Source organism: Giraffa tippelskirchi, chromosome X (assembly GCF_054371585.1).
Source record: "Giraffa tippelskirchi isolate mGirTip1 chromosome X, T2T-mGirTip1v1.2.pri, whole genome shotgun sequence".
NCBI lineage: Eukaryota > Metazoa > Chordata > Mammalia > Artiodactyla > Giraffidae > Giraffa > Giraffa tippelskirchi.
In genome coordinates this window covers 114,457,342-114,477,768 of record NC_137289.1, presented here as the reverse complement: position 1 = coordinate 114,477,768, position 20,427 = coordinate 114,457,342, and the positions used below count along the sequence as shown (strand labels likewise).

At 40.2% G+C, this 20,427-nt stretch overlaps 1 non-coding gene and 1 pseudogene across 1 annotated transcript; one reads left to right on the top strand and one right to left on the bottom strand.

Annotated features, from left to right (window-relative positions):
- The first annotated feature begins 1,387 nt into the window (after window positions 1-1,387).
- Window positions 1,388-1,460, top strand: TRNAG-CCC (transfer RNA glycine (anticodon CCC)). The gene has a single exon. It is a non-coding gene; the product is annotated as a tRNA-Gly (tRNA).
- A 9,501-nt stretch (window positions 1,461-10,961) lies between these two features.
- LOC145535735 (ferritin heavy chain pseudogene) lies at window positions 10,962-11,546 on the bottom strand (annotated as a pseudogene).
- Between the last annotated feature and the right edge of the window lie 8,881 nt (window positions 11,547-20,427).

The following is a 20,427-nucleotide window of genomic DNA, read 5'->3' as shown; positions in this document are numbered from 1 at the left end:
ATCTCTATGGCCAATTATACTCTGACAAAGATGAAAGGCCATTCAAAAAGGAAAGATATTCTTTTCAGCAAATGCTGTTGGAACAATCAATATATAAATACATCTGCAAAAAATAAAAATGAAAAAACTTACCTCATTCCTTTTAGGACAGAAAAATTACCTGAGCATATATAATGCAAATAAAAATGAACCTATGAAAGTTCCCAAGAAAATGTAGGAGACAATCTTTGAGACTTGGGGTGAGAGAGGTTCTGTGGCCTGTTAGGAATGGATCAACAGAGCAGAAAGTGAGTGAGCAGGTAAAGCTTCACGTGTATTGACACTTAAGTTATTAGTTGATGCATCAGTAAAGGTCTCTGATTTATGTGTGCAAATCTCTCACCTTTTAAGTTTTAAAACAGAGATCCAGGAATATCTTCAGGTACCCAGGCACCATCCACATGCAGCTCAGGATCTCCACAGAGGGAGGGAGAAGGTAATCCATGGGCGCCTGGAAAACACAAAATCCATCTTCCCCTCATAAACAAACTAGGTAAGAGGGTGGGGTGGGCCATCTGAGCCCCTAGTGTATTTGGGTACCTGTGCCTGGTAAAATGGTATATATAAAAATCTTAGTGCATGCGCATGTGTGCTCAGTTGCCTCAGTTGAGTGGGACTCTTTGCGACCCAGTGGACTAATTTGTGACCAGTGGCTATGATGGAACCAACCTCTAACAAATCCCCGCACTGCACCCAAGTGAGCATGAACTCCATGACTCCTTACCCCCAGAAGAGATCAGGGGTCACGTCTCTCCTCATCACAGTTTCTGGAAGTGGTCCTTATGGTTTAAGGATCTGCAGTGGCAGAATTTAGGTGAAATTTCCACCTAGAGAGGAGAATAATGCCACACGTGGTTGGAATTTTCTACATCTCCAATGACAAGTGACATTCATTTCCAAGCAAGTTTTAGTATCAGTACATTAATTTGAAAGGTGGACCAGAAAAATATCTGTCAGAAACTTGGTCGCATTACATCTCATACTTAAAATCTGTCTAAAATTAATACCTGACCATTCTAGGCTTCAGTGACACGTAATACTCTAGGACTTTTGTTACCACTGCACCTAACATTTCTATGCCTACTGCTCACTCCGGGTTAAGTGTTGCACAGTTGTTCCAGTCCTGCTTGAGGGCAAATCTGAATGAGAAATGGAAGATGTATTTTAAATTGAGGTAACATGTATGAATGATTTAAGAAACTTGAATAATGAGAACACAGATTCTAAGAGATTCATAGGAACCTTAATTTTTTGTTGTTGTTGTTTATCTTCTCCATGTTTGAAGCAGGTTCTAATAATGTGCTGTGGACTTGTTCTAAAGCATTTGTTAACAGACCCTGCAGGGACTTCCCTGGTGGTCCAGTGGATAAGACTCTGCATTCCCAATACAGGGGGCCCAGGTTCAATCCCTGGTCAAGGAACTAGATTCCACATGCTGCAACTAAAGATATTGAATGTTGCAACTAAGACCCAGCACAGCCAAATCAATAAATTAAAAAAAAAAAAGAGGCACTGCAAAGATCATTCACATGTCTCTTGGATGGGATAAATACACTTTTGAAATAAATTATTGTAGAAGAGGCCTTAACTGTTAGTAGCATATTTATCAACATTTCTTTACATTAAAGTGGCAAAAAAAGTTATTTCATATTGAAAAGACTCAACTGAAACGTTTTTATTTTTTCCAGACCAGACTGAAACACATTGTCATGTTTTAACATTCTCCTTACAGGTATTAATATAGATGAGAAGAACATGTTTGAATTTTATGAGACATCCAGCTGTTTGAATACAATTGAGCTCTGTGAGAATGTAAATCAGGAAGAAAAAAAATTAAAACTAGATTGTGCAGGATAATATTAAATCACTCTCTACAATCTTTAACCAGGACAGTGTCTCTAAATATTTATTCCCTCTTCTGGGTAGTATATTTATGCTGTCTTCTGGCAGTGGTCCCTTCAGGGAGGAATATTCAATGTAACATGCTGTACTGTTGTTGTTCAGTCACTAAGTTGCATCTGACTCTCTGCAACCCCATGGCCTGTAGCCCTCCACGCTCCTCGGTCCATGGGATTTTCCAGGTGAGAATACTGGAGTGGGTTGCCATGCCCTTCTCCAGGGGATCATCTCGATCCAGGGCTCAAACCTGTGTCACCTGCTTGGCAGGTGGTTTCTTTACCACTGAGCCACCAGGGAACCCCAGTGGGCTGTACTAGCCTCAGATAATTTGGTATTTCCACACAGATTCACTCTCTGTCACTTTCTAGGTTGAAAGCTGTGCTGCTATACATGTGGAATAAATCCAAAATTTTAATGGCTCTGCTAAGTAAACAGAAATAGAATGATGTTACAACATCACTGTTCTGACAGTCTGCTGGTTTCAATATGCCAGGCTATATGCTAAACATACACAGAAAACTGTAAAAATTAAACATTTGGAAAATACCAAGTGTTCATGAAGGACTGGAGTAACTCCTACTCAACTTCACACAGCATCGGGGGAGAGCAGTTTGGTATGTTCAATAAAATAAACAAGAGCCTAGTTGATGACCCACAGTTCCAGTATTTTGCATGTAATACTCACACACAAGCACTAAACCATGCTTACAGAATGTCCTGAGCAGCATTGCTTCTAAAGGCAAAAACCAGAATCAGCCCAAGTGGGCTTCCATGGGAGAAAGGACTAATTTATTCATTGGAAGAAGATGCACTGGGATCTTATACAACAGAAAAACAGTACAGGAGCTGCATGCATCAGTACGAAGTTCAAAAAAACAGTCACAGAGAAAAATATGCTGTAGGAGTATTATATTCACACACTACTAAATGAGCTAAAATGAAAAACAGATCATTTATGTGTTAAACATATAGAGTGAGAGCAAGAGAATAAGTAATATGCATTTGTACCGTGAGTAATTCTAGACTGATTAGAGGAAGGAGGGGTCAGGCAGGAGTGTTCAGGTGACTCTGAGGTACTGATAATTTGTTATTGTTCAGTCACTCAGTCATGTCCGATTCTTGCGACCCCGTGGACTGCAGCATGCCAGGCTTCCCTGTCCTTCACCGTCTCTTGGAGTCTGCTCAAACTCATGTCCATTGACTCGGTGATGCCATCCAACCATCTCACCCTCTGTTGTCCCCTTCTCCTCCTGCCTTCGATCTTTCCCAGCATCAGGGTCTTTTCTAATCAGTCTGCTCTTCATATCAGGTGGCCAAAGTATTGGAGCTTCAGCTTCAGCATCAGTCCTTGCAATGAATATTCAGGGTTGATTGCTTTTAGGCTGGACTGGTTGGATCTCCTTGCAGTCCAAGGGACTCTCAAGAGTCTTCTCCAGCACCATAGTTCAAAAGCATCAATTCTTCGGTGCTTAGCCTTCTTTATGGTACAGCTCCCACATCTATACATGACTACTGGAAAAACCATTTTTGACTATACAGGCCTTTGTTGGCAAAGTGATGTCTCTGCTTTTTAATACGCTATCTAGGTTTGTCATAGCTTTTCTTCCAAGGAGGAAGCGTCTTAATTTCATGGTTGCAGTCACCATCTGCAGTGATTTTGGAGTCCCCCAAAATAAAATCTCTTGCTGTTTCCATTGTTTCCCCATCTACTTGCCATGAAGTGATGGGACCGATGCCATGATCTTCACTTTTTGAATGTTGAGGTTTTAGCCAGCTTTTTCACTCTCTTCTTTCACAGTCATCAAGAGTCTGTTTAGTTCCTCTTTGCTTTCTGACACAAGGGTGATGTCATCTGCATATCTGAGGGTATACTCTGTTCTAAATTAGGTGCCAAGTACGCAAACACTCATTGAATTGTCATTGTTTATACTGATATATGCCTTTCATAAGTGTGCTGTTTTTCACCTTAAAAAATGTGATTGTGAAACTATTTTAGGGCTAGCAATTCATGGTGGAGAGGTCTGACAGAATGTGGTCCACTGGAGAAGGGCATGGCAAACCACTTCAGTATTCTTACCTTGAGAACCCCGTGAAGAGTATGGACAGGGAGGCCTGATGTGCTGCAATTCATGGGGTTGCAAAGAGTCGGACACGACTGAGCGACTGAACTGAACTGAACTGAATTTGCTCGAATGTGAACTCTATCTGGTGTGTACTTGCTTCTCTAGAGTGGAGGACATCATTTACAATATTGAAGTTGATTTGGGTCTACCACTGTATAAGGGCCTACCTGCACAAAATAAGTTTTGACATATAAGGTTTCTTTTTAATATGTTGTTGTATTTGATCTGCTAATATTTGTTGGGGATTTTTGCCTTATGTTCATGAGAGATGTTGGTCTGTTGTTTTCTTGTAATTTCCTTGTTTGATTTTGGCATTAGGATACTGCTGCCCTCATAGCATGAGTTAGAAAGTATTCCCTAAGCTTCTGTCTTCTGGAATAGATTGTAGAAGCATTGATACAATCTGTTCTTAAAAACCTGGCAGAATTCATCCCATTTAGAATTCTGATAGAATTCTGAACTCATTTAGACCTGGGGCATTCTGTCTTGGAAGGTGATTAACTATTGGTCCTTTTTTCTTAGTAGATATTGGCCTATTCAGATTATCTGTTTGATTATTTTTAATTAGAAAATAAACTCAAGATACTAAGGAGTCACCCTGGGTGTAGACTCCATCTAGATTTCTTTCGAATTATTTATAAGTGTTAACATTGCTCTTCTCACTTTTAGTTTGATGATGTTTCCTCTCACCTTTATGGAATCACAATAAAGTACACAACTCAGTTTTAATATTAGCTGCTCTCTCTTATACTGTTTGTCTTGCTTTAACTGGTAATTAAATTATCCAGCTATCTGTACATGTCAAGTAGTGTTAGTAATATCATAAAGAACAGGGGTTATTCTTGGTGTACACATTCATCTCCCCATGGGAGAGGACCTAGAGCAGCCCCCCAGCCATGAGTCTTGAGTGTGCCCTTCACATCACCTGACTCCATGTACAGAGACAGTAGAGAGCACCTGTTAATTAGGTGAACTGGTTGAGTAGACCTAGGTTTGTTAAATGAGCTCGTGACACATTAGATACCATAGGAGCTGTTTCACTGCAAAAGAAATCTGCTTAGAAAGGATGGGTGGCCTGATACTTATGATCTCTCCATCTCCCAAGACTTCCCTCATCTTCTCGTACAATAGTGAGTATAACTGGACATAGGGATGGGCTGTCCTCGATAAGGGCATCCCTTGGGGTTCCTTGGGATCAGTTGAGTAAAAAGGAGAGGAAACCACATTCATAGTGCATTTCAAGACCTCTGCATGTATTACATAATACAGAGCTCTGTCTACAGCACACAAGTCTAAGGTCCTTATTTTAATCATTGCAAATTAAAAAGCTCCTTCTGTAAAGCAAGATTATTTTTACCACACCACAGATGGCCCAGACAAATGATATTTTTGCAGTAATTATAAGAAACTACAGTTTAAAAATATCCTGCAAGCCAGATGTCTTCACTCAACCCTGGTTAATATAGTAGTCTTATATTATACATGTTATTATTATTATTATTGAGATCATGCTCTACAAAATGTGAGCCTGGTGTGTGTTTTTTTTGTAAAGATTGTGGCGTCTTAAAGGTTAAGTCTCAAGGTGGAGAGAAAGGAATTCCTAATAGCAGAGGAAGAAAATGATTGAAGGAAGTTATGTGTCTGTTTTCAGAAAATGTGAGCCACTGCTCTCTTACTCCCAAAACAGTTTGTAATTGGCTTATGTAGGTGACTACATATGAGAGAAACAAACAAAAAGTGAGAAGAAAGCAATCTTTAAATAAGAAAAAATAATCATGTCTACTTTATATCAAAATTCCTTTTTTCCTTCCTGTTGCTTTCCTCTTCCTCCTTTCTCCCTCCTTCTTTTCTCCGTCTCTATTTTATAGAGGGGCTTATAAATAAACACTGAATAAATGAAATTATAAAAGACCACAAACTTAAAATATAAATGACTATAGAATTGGGAAGCATGGAATAGCTTAAAGTATGTTATAAATTATTTTAAAGGAAACCTTTTATCTGTTTATTTTGTCTTACAATATTTTATACTGAACTCCGAAAATTGAGCAGTGAAAACTCAACTTGGTTTTTCTCTATGTGCATTTCACTTCTTTCTCTTAAAATGGAGCCTATCCTTAACAAAAAGTAAAATTAAAAGGATATCCCAGTACAGCCATGAGTATTAGTGCTACACATCAGTTCAGTTTATGGCAGTCAATTTGGCTCCCTCATAAGCACCCACAAAATCTTAAATCTATGACCGAATGGGTTTTCCAAGACTGAAAAAAGTAATAGTGAATTGGGAAGAAACTCAAAGCATTTAAAAATTATTTCAGTAGATAGTGAAGAGAAGGCTATATTGAGGGAATACACATATTTGAATGTGTTCATGATTTACTTCATCCTTTTGCTTTATTAAAACTCCTGACATTTTGTCAAGTAATGTTAATGAGTTATAAAAAATTCCAGTTTCTGCCTTTTTAACTCAAAGCTGATAATAAAAATAATCAAACAAACAAAGACTCTGGTGTCCATCACCCTCATTCTATGCCAGCTATGAACAATTGCTCCCTATTGGGTTATCCCCTTGTCTTTCAGTCTTAACCATCATCTCTAATAATCAGTGATGCTTATTTTTCTTTTATTTTTTACATGACCTATCAACTGTTCGTATAAATCAAGCCAGTAAAGCTTTAGAAAAATATTGGAGTATAGTTAATTTACAATGTTGTGTTTATTCCAAGTGTATTGTATAACTTTTATAAAGCAAGCTTTGCTTTTACTTTAATTCTCTCTTGTTGTTCAGTCAGTGAGTCATGTTCCACTCTTTTCAACCCTGTGAACTGCAGCACTCCAGGCTTCCCTGTCTTTTACTATCTTCCAGATCCTCTCTGCCTTGTGCAGTTATGTGGATTCCATTCAGAATAGCTCCATAAATGGATTGCAGAAATGAGATCTGCCCTCATTTGGTGTTCACTGAGACAACTTGTATGCAAGCAGAATTGCACATCTCTTCCAATGTCACCAGCTTAATCTATGTATCTCCATGGATAAGATTTTCCCACACTCCTCACATCACCATTCTGGAAGTCCAGCCTCCCTCCGAATCTTAAGAGTGGATATTTGAGGTCCCCTTGGAAAGACATCATTATTTATCTTCATCCATCAGTTAATCCATCACCACATATATGAGCTTCAGGGAGAATAAGAGTTCTGAGAAGGAGGAGCATAATAATAATAAACACACGGTTGAGAGCCACAAAGTCTAGAATACACAGATCCTAGCTGAAACAAACGAAGCTGACTCACCATTGCCAACTGGACCAAGTCAGTGGCAAATAGAGCCTGTTGATAAGTTGACGTGAACACCTTTCTACTGGTCACCAGGTGATGTGTTGAAGAGTAGGGTGCACAATGGTGAATTTTTACTCTCTTAGAAACTGTTTTGGTATGGCTACTTTTAGTAGAAGTTGAGCCTGGAGAGACCTGAGAAGATTCTGTAGATCAGCGCTTCTCAAACTTTACTTTGCACATGAATCACTAGGGATTCCATTCAAGTACAGATTCTGGTTCACTTGGTCTGGGGTCAGGCTAGGAATCTGCATTTCTAGCAAACTCCCAAATGAAGCCAGCATTCTTGGTGTCAGGGAGCTTATACTTTGAGTAGCAAGAATTTAGGGCCCTTGGCATGGAATCCACTGGATGAGCAGATGGAGAGATAAGGAAGGAATGGGACTGTGAGAAGAGAGGACAGGTGTGGATCCTGGTGAGACAAGCAAGATGTGGAAGACTTTCCTCCTTATCATGTAGAATCCCTTCCTCTCGACTTGGCAAGTTGTTGAGATTGTTGTTCAGTCGCTAAAGCATGTCCAACTCTTTGCAACCGCATGGCCTGCAGCAGGCCAGGCTTCCCTGTCCTTCACTATCTCCTGGAGTTTGCTCAAACTCATGTCCATTGAGTCAGTGACGCCATCCAACCATCTCATCCTTTGTTGCCCTTTTCTTCTTGCCCTCAGTCTTTCCCAGCATCAAGGTCTTTTCCAGTGAGTCAACTCTTCACATCAGGTAGCCAAAGTATTGGAGCTTCAGCTTCAGCATCAGTCCTTCCAGTGAATATTCAGGACTGATTTCCTTTAGGATTGACTGGTTTGATCTCTTTGCTGTCCAAGGGACTATCAAGAATCTTCTCCTGCGCCACAGTTCAAAAGCATCAATTCTTCGGCACTCAGCCTTCTTTATGGTTCAACTTTCACATCCGTACATGACTATTGGAAAGACCATAACTTTGACTATACAGACCTGTACAACAGAGCAGCCCACACAGCCCTGCATCACATAAACTGCTTCCTGTACACAGACAGTGGGGAGCACTTGTTAATTAGGTGAACTGGTTCAGTTGGCCTAGGTTTGTTAAATGAGCTCATGATACATTAGATACTGTATAAACTATTTCAGTACCAAAGAAATCTAACTAGAAAGCATATGTGGCCTGACCCTTGTGATCTCTCACTTAATCTCCCAGGACTCTGCTTATTTCCTTGTGCAACAGTTAGTTTATCCAGTCCTGTGAGTCCAGCACTCTCAAGAAGATGTCGGCTCTCCTATGTTTATTTTCAATACTGTTATCTCACCTTGTTACTCAACAACCCTGGGGTTCACTCTTCAAAACACAAAGAAACCAATCTACTGGCACTGGTTGTATAAGGGAAAGTACAGCCTTTATCTCAGGCCAGGCAAGGAGAACCAGCAGCTCATGCTGAGAAGACCCCAGCTCTCCAGTTGCTTTCACCAGAAGGTTTTTAACAACAGTGTGAGGCAAAGGGTCTCGGGGTGCATGATCACCTTGTGTTCAGTTCTCTGATCTGTTAATGGCGAGGTAACAGGGTGATGTTTTCAGGAATCTCAGTCATGAACCTTCTGGTTTCAGCAGGTCTGGGTTATACATTCTTGTGGCCAACATGTAGTTAACTCTTTCTACATGGTGGGGTTTTGGTAACTGCAATACCACTAAAGGATATATCTCAGAATATTATATAAAGCCCTTGAGAAGAAACTGAAGGTGTTTTAATGGCTAAACTATTATTTGTTCTTGGCTGACTGTTTTCATTTGTTTCTGTACAATCTCACTTCTCTGATGAAATTTGCTGTAAGCTTTTTTACGAACAAGAGGTGGGAGGGGCACACCAGGCGCTAGCCCCAGAGATGCCCCTCAGAGCAGCGCTCAACTTCCACCTGAGCTTCAATTTCAGTTTTCTGGCTGCCTGCAAGACATTTCCACTTGCACATCTAATAGGCATCTGAGACTTACATGACATGCCTTCCCACATCCTTCTCGTCTCCCCGCTAATGTCCCCAGATTAATTAGTAGCAACACTTTCAACCCAGGTGATCAAGTGAAAACACTGGGATGGAGATTATTTTCCACCATTTCCCATATTTATCCTCTGTCTCATAAGCAAATCTTGTCTCTTTGTCCAAAATCCATCTGGAACATGCAAAGATCTCTTCATTTCTTCAGCGACCACTATTTCCAGCCACCACTGTCTCTCTGCCCTGCTACCATGTCTCCTAACTTGTCTCCCAGCCTCAACTCACCCTCACTCACCTACTTTCTCTAAAGGAGCCAAAATCACTGGCTTAACATTCGGGGAGTCTTATTTTATTTTTTATTCAGTAACAAAAATTTGACCTTAACCTTGACCACATATTTTTCAGCCCTCCTCCTGAGGTAATTTGCGTTTTCTGGTATGATTACTTTAGTGGAAGAAAGGGTATAATGGAAGGGGGAAAAAATATGTGTGTGAGTGTGTGTATGTGAGACATTTGGACCATAAAAATTGTTGAGTGCCAAAGAATTGATGCTTTTGAACCGTGGTGCTGGAGAAAACTCTTGACGGTCCCTTGGACTGCAAGACGATCAAACCAGTCAATCCTAACGGCAATCAACACTGAATATTCAGTGGAAGGACTGAAGCTGAAGCGCCAATACTTTGGCCACCTGATGCAAAGAGCCAACTCATTAGAAATGACTCTGATGCTGGGAAAGATTGAAGACAGGAGGAGAAGGGGATGACAGGATGAGATTGTTAGCATCAACAACTCAATGGACATGAAGTTGAGCAAGCTCTGGGAGATGGTGAAGGACAAGGAAGCCTGGCATGCTGCAGTCCGTGGAGTTACAAAGCTGGACGTGACTTATAGACTGAACAACAACATATATGACAATATGTTTTTTAAGGACAATATGTGTGACTACCATGGTGAGCTAGGACGTCACTCCTGTATCTATAGGAAAGTCAGCCTATGGCTTAGTTACCAGTATCATTGTTGTTCAGCGAGACACTGTTAAAAACAGAGCCTGCCATACCTGTTTAGGACCCAAGGTGCTACTCAGAAGCCACAAACATTAACATGTATAATCTATTGAGCTAAAAGTTTTCAGGTAAGATTGAAGACTCCCTTATTTTACTCCCTGTCCAATCTCATTCTTCACTTCTCCCTAAAAGACAACCAGTATTTTGAATGCCGTACTAGTTTATATATATATATATATGCATATCAATTTACCATGTACCCACATAGACTAGGGCCTCAGACGGCCCACCCCACCCTCTCCACCTCCTTTGTTCATGTGGGTCCTGTGTTTTCCAGGATCCCATGAGCCCCTTCTCCATCCCTCTGCAGAGATCCTGAGCTGCATATGGACCAGACCTGGGTAGCTGAGAGAGACTCCTGGATACCTGTTTTAAAGTTTAAAAGAGTTGTACACAAGAATCAAACAGAGGGACCTTTATTTATTTAGGAACCAAGTAACTTTATGTGAAGAACTGGCAAAACTGCAAGAAAAAAAACTTAGGTGAACTTTTTCTGCAAGGGCAACACTGCGGTCTGCATGGCAAGCAGGGTGACCTTGGGCAGTCACCTGGGACTCAGGGGAAAGTCCAGTCCAGGCTCAGTCCTTGCCGCCTGCGCCAGTGTGAACTTGTCAAAGACGTACTCTGTCAGACGGCCTTCCGGCCCCCCCTTCTTGCGCACGTTGGTGAGATGGTCTCCTAGCTCTTTGATGAACTCGAGCTGCTGGTCCAGGTGGTGCATCTCCAGGAAGTGGCACAGGTGGGTGTCGCTGCTGTCGGTGGCCAGCTGGTGCAGGTCGAGCAGGCTCTGGCTGACGCTCTTCTCCAGGTGCAGGGCGTCCTGCATGGCCTGGAGGCTGCTCTCCCGCTCTTGGGTCTCGGGCATCCTGATGTCCAGGAAGGAGACGCGGCCCCCACGCCGGTTCTGCAGGAACAGCAGGCTCTTGGCCGTCTCGCTGTGCTCCTGGGAGCGGAGCAGGAAGAAGCGGGAGAAGGGCTGCAAGGCCACGTTCTGGTGGTGGTACGGGGAGCAGGCCCTGGCCAGGCACTGGAAGGTGGCGTGGAGCTCCAGGGCGGCGCGGCTGTTGACCGCGGCCTCGCACTTGGGGCGGTAGTGGTAGCGCACCTTCAGGGCCGCTGCGGGCGACATGGCGGGCAGTGGCAAGACCCTCCGGAAGGCGTCTCGGATGAGGCAGGTGCGGTGGAGGCAGCAACGGGGTGGGCAGCAGCGGGTGCGGAGGTCCTGGCCGCCTCCTCGGAGCCTTCTCACGGTGACCCATGACGGCGGCCAGAGGCGGGACGGGGCAGGTGGCTGGGTGCGGTCTCTCGAATGGACAGGAAATGGCGACCGTTTGTGCCGGGTGAGCGCGTGGGCTTTGGGTCCCTTAAGGAAGTGGTCACCAGGTGGGTGGGGCCGGTGGGCGGGGCCAGAACACTGAGTCCAAGTTCCATCACAGACTGGGTGAGGCAGGGATGCTTTGACCTGAGCACCTGATACCTATTAAGTTTTAAACTTTACATTAATAATTTGCAAGAACTTTTTCTTGTTCTCCAATTCAGCAGCCGCCAACATTTTTGACACTAGGGACTGGTTTCCTGGAGGACAGTTTTTCTGTTAGAGGGGTAGTATATTTCAGGATTATTCTCCTAAGGAGAGCACAACCTCGATCCCTCAGGTGCACAGTTCACAGTAGGGTCTGTTCTCCTATAAGAATCTAATGCCACTGCTGACGTGACAGGACGTAGCACCCAGGTGACAATATGAGCAATCGGGAGCGAGTCAATACAGGTGAAGCTTTATGTGCCCACCACTCACCTTTTGCTGTGTGGGGCCGTTCCCAATAGGGTGTTGGGGAGACCTGCTCTGATTGTTTCCTTCTATAGTACGTTTCCTTATTTGAAGGTTTAATGGTATTCTCTTCAGTTTTATATATTATATCTGGGGCTTTTCCTCCAGAAATTGTTTGTTTTGTTCATCATGATCTTCTCTTTTACTTGCATACCTTTCTTCATTTAAACTTAGGAATAAAGGACTCATTTGATTTGCCTGGCTAATTAGCATGGATCAGCTCTAGAGCTGGGATGCCTAGTTCATGTACAGTCTCATTTGTATTGGAGGGCAGAGTGTGTCGATTATTAAGTGACCTTCTCCTGTGGGGAATGCATAGCATGGAGAATTCAGGTGGACTAAGGACCCTCACTGTCACCCTTTGATACCTAAGTGGCTATGGAGTCATCCACGGTATGAAAAAGCAGCTGGGCTGCTGTCTGTAGTGAGGGGTGAAAGGTAACTATGGAATTTGATACTGATATATCCAACACCAGGGGAGTTGGCTTGCTCCTTCCTCTGACTGCTTTTAGCCATGCAGGCTAACTGAGGAAAAATGTCCAAAAAGCTTTTGGTTTTTGTATTGCCTCCAGGATGCAGGAAAAAGGGGCCCCATATTTCCAAAGGTAAGCTTGAGTGGGCCCAGACTGTTAAATGTTTACATTGTTCTCTCTTCCAAGTGCAAAGAAAATGGTTACATTCAATTCTCAGGAGTGAAGCAAAACTTTAGATAATAATCACAGGGGAAAAAGGCTGGAGGGGACACTACACTCCAGCCATTTCTTTGACTTAGCTCTTATGGCAACTGCACTGCCCTTCTATGTCATATTCCAGACTATATCTCCGTGATCTGTAATGTTAATGTTGATTGATCTGTTTATTCATCCATCCATCCATCCAACTATCTATGCATCTATCTGTACAAAGTCTTAATTGCAGCATGTGGGTTCTTAGAATTTTGTTGGGCCATACAGTTTCTCCAATGACATGCAAACTCTTCTTAGTTGCAGCATGTGGGATCTAGTTCCCTGAGCAAGAGTCGAACCTTGGCCACCTGCGTTTGGAGCTTGGAGTCTTAACCATTGGACCACCATGGAAGTCCTAGGATCTGTAATGTTAAACCCATACCTTTTGAATTTCTTGTTAGGGGTTGGAGTGAATAATTTCTGCTGAGGAAAAAGAAAGAATCATAAAAAATGAATTTGTCCTCTGTGGCTAATTGCTTCTGGGTGTATGATGACATGGATATAAAATATTATATCCTTCTAATTATGTAAATGTTACAAGGGAAATCTGGGGGGGGGATCGTTTGTGGAACACACTTCCCTTGCTCTTTGCCATTGCTGGGCTGATTGAAATTTAAACTCTTTGAATATTGAAAACTGTAAATCTTCATAGGCTTCCCTAGGGGCTTAGCTGTAAAAAAAACAAAAAACAACAACTGCCTGCCAATGCAGGAGATACAGGAAATAAGCAGGTTTGATCCCTGGGTTGGGAATATCCCCTGGAGAAGGAAATGGCCACCTGCTCCAGTATTCTTACCTGGGAAATCCCATGGATAGAGGAGCCTGCCGGGCTACAGTCCATGGGGTCACAAAGAGTTGGACATAACTTAGTGACTAAGCAACAACACATCTTGATAAGTGATGATTTTTGCCTATTGGGATCTCTGGAAAAAGAGAGGCACCATGAAAGAGAAGCAATCTCCAACTGGAGATACAATTTTAGAGTTTTTAAATATAGTTTTTAATTTTTTAAATTAATTTTATTGAAATATAGTTAATTTACAATGTTTTGTTAGTTCCAGGTGATGAGCAAACTGATTTATTTATACACATACATATACCCACTCTTTTGTAGATTGTTTTCTCATATAGGTTATCACAGAGTTTTGGGTAGAGTTCCCTGTGCTCTACAGTAGAGCCTTGTTGGTTATCCATCTTATGTAGTATATAGTGTGTGTATGTTCATCCCAATCTCCTGACTTATCCCTCTCCCTCACATTACCCTTTTGGTAACCATAAGTTTATTTTTACTATATGTAAGTCTCTTTCTGTTTTGAGAATAAGTTCATTTGTTCCTTTTTGAAGAAAAAAATAAGATTCTACATATGAATGATAACATATGACATTTATCTTTCTCTGACTTGAGTATAATAATCTAGGTTCATCTTTGTTGCTGCAAATGGCATTATTGTGTTCTTTTTTTTCTGACTGAGTAATATTTCATTGTGGGCTTCCCTGTTGGCTCAGCTGTAAAGAATCAGCCAGCCAATGCAGGAGACGTGGATTTGATCCCTGGGTGGAGAAGATCCCCTGAACAAGGAAATGGCAACCCACTCCAGATTTCGTGCCTGGGAAATCCCATGGACAGAGGGGCTTGGCAGGCTACAGTCCATGGGGTCGCAAAGCATCTTACATGAGTTAGCGACTAAACAACAACAATATTTCATTGTATATATGTACCACCTCTACTTAATCCATTCTTCTGTCGATGGATATATGGTTGCTTCCATGTCCTGCTGCAGTGAACAGTGAGGTGTCTGTGTCCTTTGAGATTATGGCTTTCTCCAGCACATGCTCAGGAGTGGGATTGCTGGATCATATGGTAGTTCCTATCTTAAGTTTTTAAGGAACCTCCATACTGTTCTCCATAGTGGCTATACTATTGACATTCCCACCAACAGTATAGGAGATTTCCCTTCCCTCTCTCCAGCATGTATTATTTGTATACTTTTTGTTGATGGCCATTCTGACCAGTATGAGGTCAAAATGGTCAAAACTACCTCCTTGTAGTTCTGATTTGTGTTTATCTGATATTTAGTGATGTTGAGCATCTTTTTCATGTGCTTTGTGGTTTTTGGCCATGTATATGTCTTCTTTGAAGAAATGTCAATTTAGATCTTCTGCTCATTGTTTGTTTGCTTTTTTGACATACAGCTGCATGAGCTGTTTGTATATTTTGGCGATTAGTCTCTTGTTGCTCACTTCATTTGAAAATATTTTCCCCCATTCTATGTGCTGCCTTTCTAAAGTTTTTTGATGATTTCCTTTGCCCTGCAGAAGTTTATAAGTTTAATTAGGTCCTATTTGTTTATTTTGATTCTTAATATTCTAGAAAGTGGATCAAAAAAAGATATTACTTTGAGTTATGTCGCAGAGTGTTCTGCCTATGTTTTCCTGGAAGAGTTTTATAGTGTCCAGTCTTACTTACATTTAGGTCTTTGATCCATTTCGAGTATTTGTGAATGATGTCAGAGAATGTTTTAATGTAATTCTTTTATATGTAGCTGTCTAGTTTTCCTTGGAACCACATCTTGAAGATACTGTCATTTCTACATTGTATATTCTTGCCTCCTTTGTGGTAGATAAATTGACCATAGGTGTGTGAATTTAAATGAAGTTTTCAGTTGTTAGTGAGCTCTTATGAAATCAGATATCTGATCCTTAGAAGTTGATGATTTTCCCACCTGGCATGTCTATTTTTTAGTGGGTCAGTTTCAACTGTAAGACTGATAAAGCAAGTGAACTTAGGAAAACTCTGCCATTGTAGTGTAAAAGCAACGAGGTGTAACAGCACCCCAGTGACAGGGTGTCATCAAATGAGCATGGCTGTATTCCAATAAAATTGTATTTATGGCTGTTGAAATTTGAATTTTAGAAAAAAATTTACGTGTCATCTATTACTGTTCTTTTAACATTTTCCAATCATTTAAAAATACAAAATTCATTTTCAGCTTGTGGGCTGTACATAAATAGATGGTGGGTCAGATTCAGGTTGTAAGCCATTGTTTGCTAACCTCTGTTTCAGATAACATGTATACTTTTAAAAACTGTAGAAATGAATTACTACAAACAAATAAAAATTTACAATTGAAACTGACTGATGAACGTAGTAAAGAATAACAGATGGGACATCATCATGCAGCTTAATATACTGCACATGGTTCCAAATCCTTATCTGACTCTCGGTTTATATATAACTCTGTCAATACCAGTTGCTGCTGGAGAATTTGTTCTCAAATTGAAAAATTATTCCACAAGATTTAAGAGCTACCAAGTCAGAAAAAATATAGTCTAACTTAGTGGCCATTTCTGTAGAATGAGACATGGTTTTAGATAAATATTGAAATTGATGTAATAAATTTGTTTTCAGGAAGAAAGGAAGACATATGTAATTGTGTTAAATCACTTCATGATAATTGCTTGACATTTGTAATTTATTGAGTTTATAGTTTTGAATTGTATATGATTTGATGTTCAATAGTTTCATTTGTGAATTTTGTAGAGAATGACTTTGCATTTTTTGTATTTGTTATGATTTGAGAAATAAGTACTACAGTGACAAACAAATAACTCAAAATGGATCAAAGTACAAAATTGGAGGTATTCTTACCTCTCCAGAATGGAAAAGGTGATAAAATTAAGAGATTCACTGTTGTGAAAGCATGTGGAGAGAAAACCAAGGCTGTTCCTGTGCAACAGAGAGAAGATGAAACAAAGGAATGTCACAAGGTTTCCAAATCCTATATGCAGGAAACAAGCTAATACAACTACTCAGATACAAACATATGCTACCCTTTAAGAAAAATGAAGAATAGCTTTAAGACTCTTGGGCTCAGAGCATGGAGCCTTCAGCACAGAAGGGGAAATCTTGACCCACAAAAAATTCCTCCTAGGCCTGGCAGCCTAATGAAATATCCATACGGGGCTTTGAAATCCCTTGGAATCAGTGACCTCTTTGTTATTCTGTTTTTTGTTTTTTGTTTTTTTTTTCCATTTTGGAATAGGAATGGCTAAATCTCTTACACTTGATTTGTTCCAGCATTGTTTTTTGAAAAGACGTAACTTGTTTTCTGGACTTCCCTGGTAGCTTAATGGTAAAGAATCCACCTGCCAATATAGGAGACACAGATTTGATCCTTGGTCTGGGAAGATCCCCTGGAGAAGGAAATGGCAACCCACTCCAGCATTCTTGCTGGGGAAATCCCATGGACAGAGGAGCCTGGTAGGCTACAGTCCATGGGGTTGCAAAAGAGTCAAGCACGGCTAGAAAACAGCAACTTGTTTTCTAGTTTTACAGGTATAGAGATGGACAAGTATGTTGTCCTAAGATGGATCATACGCAGAGTCTCACTCTCTGATTTAGATAATGCTGATAATTAGATTTTGGACTTCTAAACTCACTATATTTATATGAAATTTTGGACTTGAGTTTACACTGTAAAGGATTAAGATTCAATGGGATGTTGGGATCGATGAACATATTTTGCATGTGTGGTAGATGTGAAACTTTGGGGCCAGAGGGAAGAAAGACTGGTAAGCTGAAAAATACACTACCAAAAAATATTTACATACGAATCTCTTAAACCCATGAATGTAATTTTATATGGCAAAACTAAGACTGTCTTTAGATGTGGTTACTTTTAAGATCTTGAGATGGGAATATTATGCTGGATTATCTAGGTGGGCTCTAAATGCAGTCAGACACAACCACTTAAGAGGGAGAGAGAAATTTCACACTCAGAGAGGAAAATGTAATGGGAAGATAGAACAAAGATTTCAAGATGATGGCCTTAAAGACTGGAGGGATGCAGGCAGAAGCCAAGGAATGCTAGTAGCAAACAGAAATTGGAAGAAGAAAGTAAGATTCTCCCCTGGATCCTCCGGAGGATATATATCATAGCTGACACCTTGATTTGGGCCGAATGATCATATTTTGGTGCTTCTGGCCTCCAGACCTCTAAGAGAATAAGTATGTGGTTTTTGTTTTATGGCGGGGGTGGGTGGGGCGGTCATCAGTTCAAGGCAATTTGTTACCACAGCCCTGGGAGATTATTTTAAAGCAATTATTTGGAAGCAATCCAAATGCCCATCAAATGATGAATGGATCTAGAAAATATGGTATAACCATCTAACAGAATATTATTCATTAATAAAAAGAATAAAGTAATAATGTGTTATGCAACATGAATGGGCCTTGAAAACATGCTAAGTGAAAGAAGCCAAAAAGGAACACATATTGTACAGTTCCATTCATATGAAATGTACAGAATAGACAAATCTATAATACACAGAAAGCAAATTAGTAATTGTCTAAGATTGGGCAGGAAGGGATATTGGGAAATGCTAGCTAAGCAGAGTGAAGTTTATTTGGGAGAGAGTGAAAATATTCTAAAATTTATGATGGATATATAACTATGAATATACTAAATGTTCTTGGTTATAAATTCAGAGGGTGAATTATATGGTATATGAATCAGACCACAGTAAATTCATTTTTTCAAAAGAAAGCTCTAAAGTGTGCTGAGAAAAAGGCATGAAATTATATTGAGAAAGACAAGTCCAATGATCTGCAATATCAAGCTGGAGACCAAGGAGAGCTGATGGTATTGTTCCAGTTCAAGTCCAAAGGCCTCAGTTCCAGTCTAAGGGTCAGCAGCGTCAATACCCAGTAGAAGCTAATGTTTCAGTTCAAGTCCAAAAGAAAGAAAAATCCCCCCTCGTTTAAAGAAGGGTCAGCCGTTTTGTTCTAGTCAGACCTTCAATTGATTGGATGAGGCTCACCACCATTAGGGAAGTCAGTCTGCTTTCTTTCTTTATTCTACTGATTCAAGGGTTAATCTTATCCAGAAACACCCTCAGGGACACACTCATAATAATATTTGCCCAAATATCTGGGCATCTCTTGGTCCAGTCAAGTTGACAAATAAATTAAACATTATGTAAGTCCTTTGTCATAGATACATATTGTAATGTTTTTCCCATTTGCAGTTTGTCTTTTAGTTTTTAATTTTAATCATCTATTTGATCACCTTTTTTCTTTTCATTTGTATATATTTAAGATCAGCATGTTCATTCCTGCAAAAATAAGGCAGTAGCCTTTTCCCAATAGCCTTGGGAAATGCTAGCTTAGTGGAATAATAAGGTTTATTTGGGGGACAGTGAAAATATTCCAAAATTTATTATAATACATTTTTATTGGAATTTTGAGAGAAATTGCATTGAATCTGTGAACTCTTTGGAGGACTTTGCCATATTTACAATATTAAATATTCCCATAAATGAACAAAAGATGTCTTCTCACTCATATCGATCTAGTTTAAATTATTTTAGCAATGTTTGTAGTTTTCACAGTAAAAGTCTTGCATCTTCTTGGTTAAACTTATTCTTAAGTATTTTCTTCTTTCTGATGCTCTTAGTGGAGTTGTTTTCTAATTTCATTTTCAGATCATTCATTGATCAGGTATACAATACAATTTATTTTTGTGTGTTGAAGCTGTGCTCTGCAATTTTCCTGAATTTATTACTCCTATTTTTTTTTTTCCTTTGGGATTCTCTTTTTATAAGGTTGTGTCATCTGTGAATAGTTTTACTCCTTCCATTTCAATTAGAATGTCTTTTTCTCCTTGCCTAAATGCTAAGGCTAGAATGTCTGGTTGAATGGAAATAGCAAAAGCTGGCATCCTTTTCTTTTTCCTGACATTAAAAGGGAAACTTTTGTTGTTTCACCTTTGCGTATGGTGTTAGCTTTGAGTTTTTCAAAACTGCCCTTCATCATATTGAGGAAGTTCCCTTTCCTTATATCTTTTGGAGTGTTTAATGATGAAATGGTATTTGATTTTGCCAAATATTTTTTCTGTGTCCGTTGAAATGATTGTGTGCTTTTTCTCATAATCATTCTGTTAATAATATTAGTGATTTTTGTGTATGGAACCAACCTGGCATTCCTAGGGAAAATTCTACTTGACCACGATATATGCTTTTAATATGCCGCTGCATTTAGTTTGCTAGTACTCTGTTGAGGGTGTTTTATATCTGTCTTCATAGAGGATATTGTTCTATACTTTTCTTTTGATGTCAGTATCTGACTTTGTTATCAGTTAATATTGGTTAAGAAGTATTCCTTTTATTTTTTGGAAGAATTTAGGAAGAATTCGTATTCTTTATTTTTTTTAATTCAATTTTTAAAATATTTATTTATTTTAATTGGAGGCTAATTACTTTACAATATTGCAGTGGTTTTAGCCATACATTGGCATGAATCATCCATAGGTTTACCTGTGTTCCCCATCCTAAACCCTCCTCCCACCTCCCTCCCCATCCCATCCCTCTGAGTCATCCCAGTGCAACAGCATGAGCACCCTGTCTCATGCATCGAACCTGGGCTGGAGATCTGTTTCACATATGATAATATACACGTT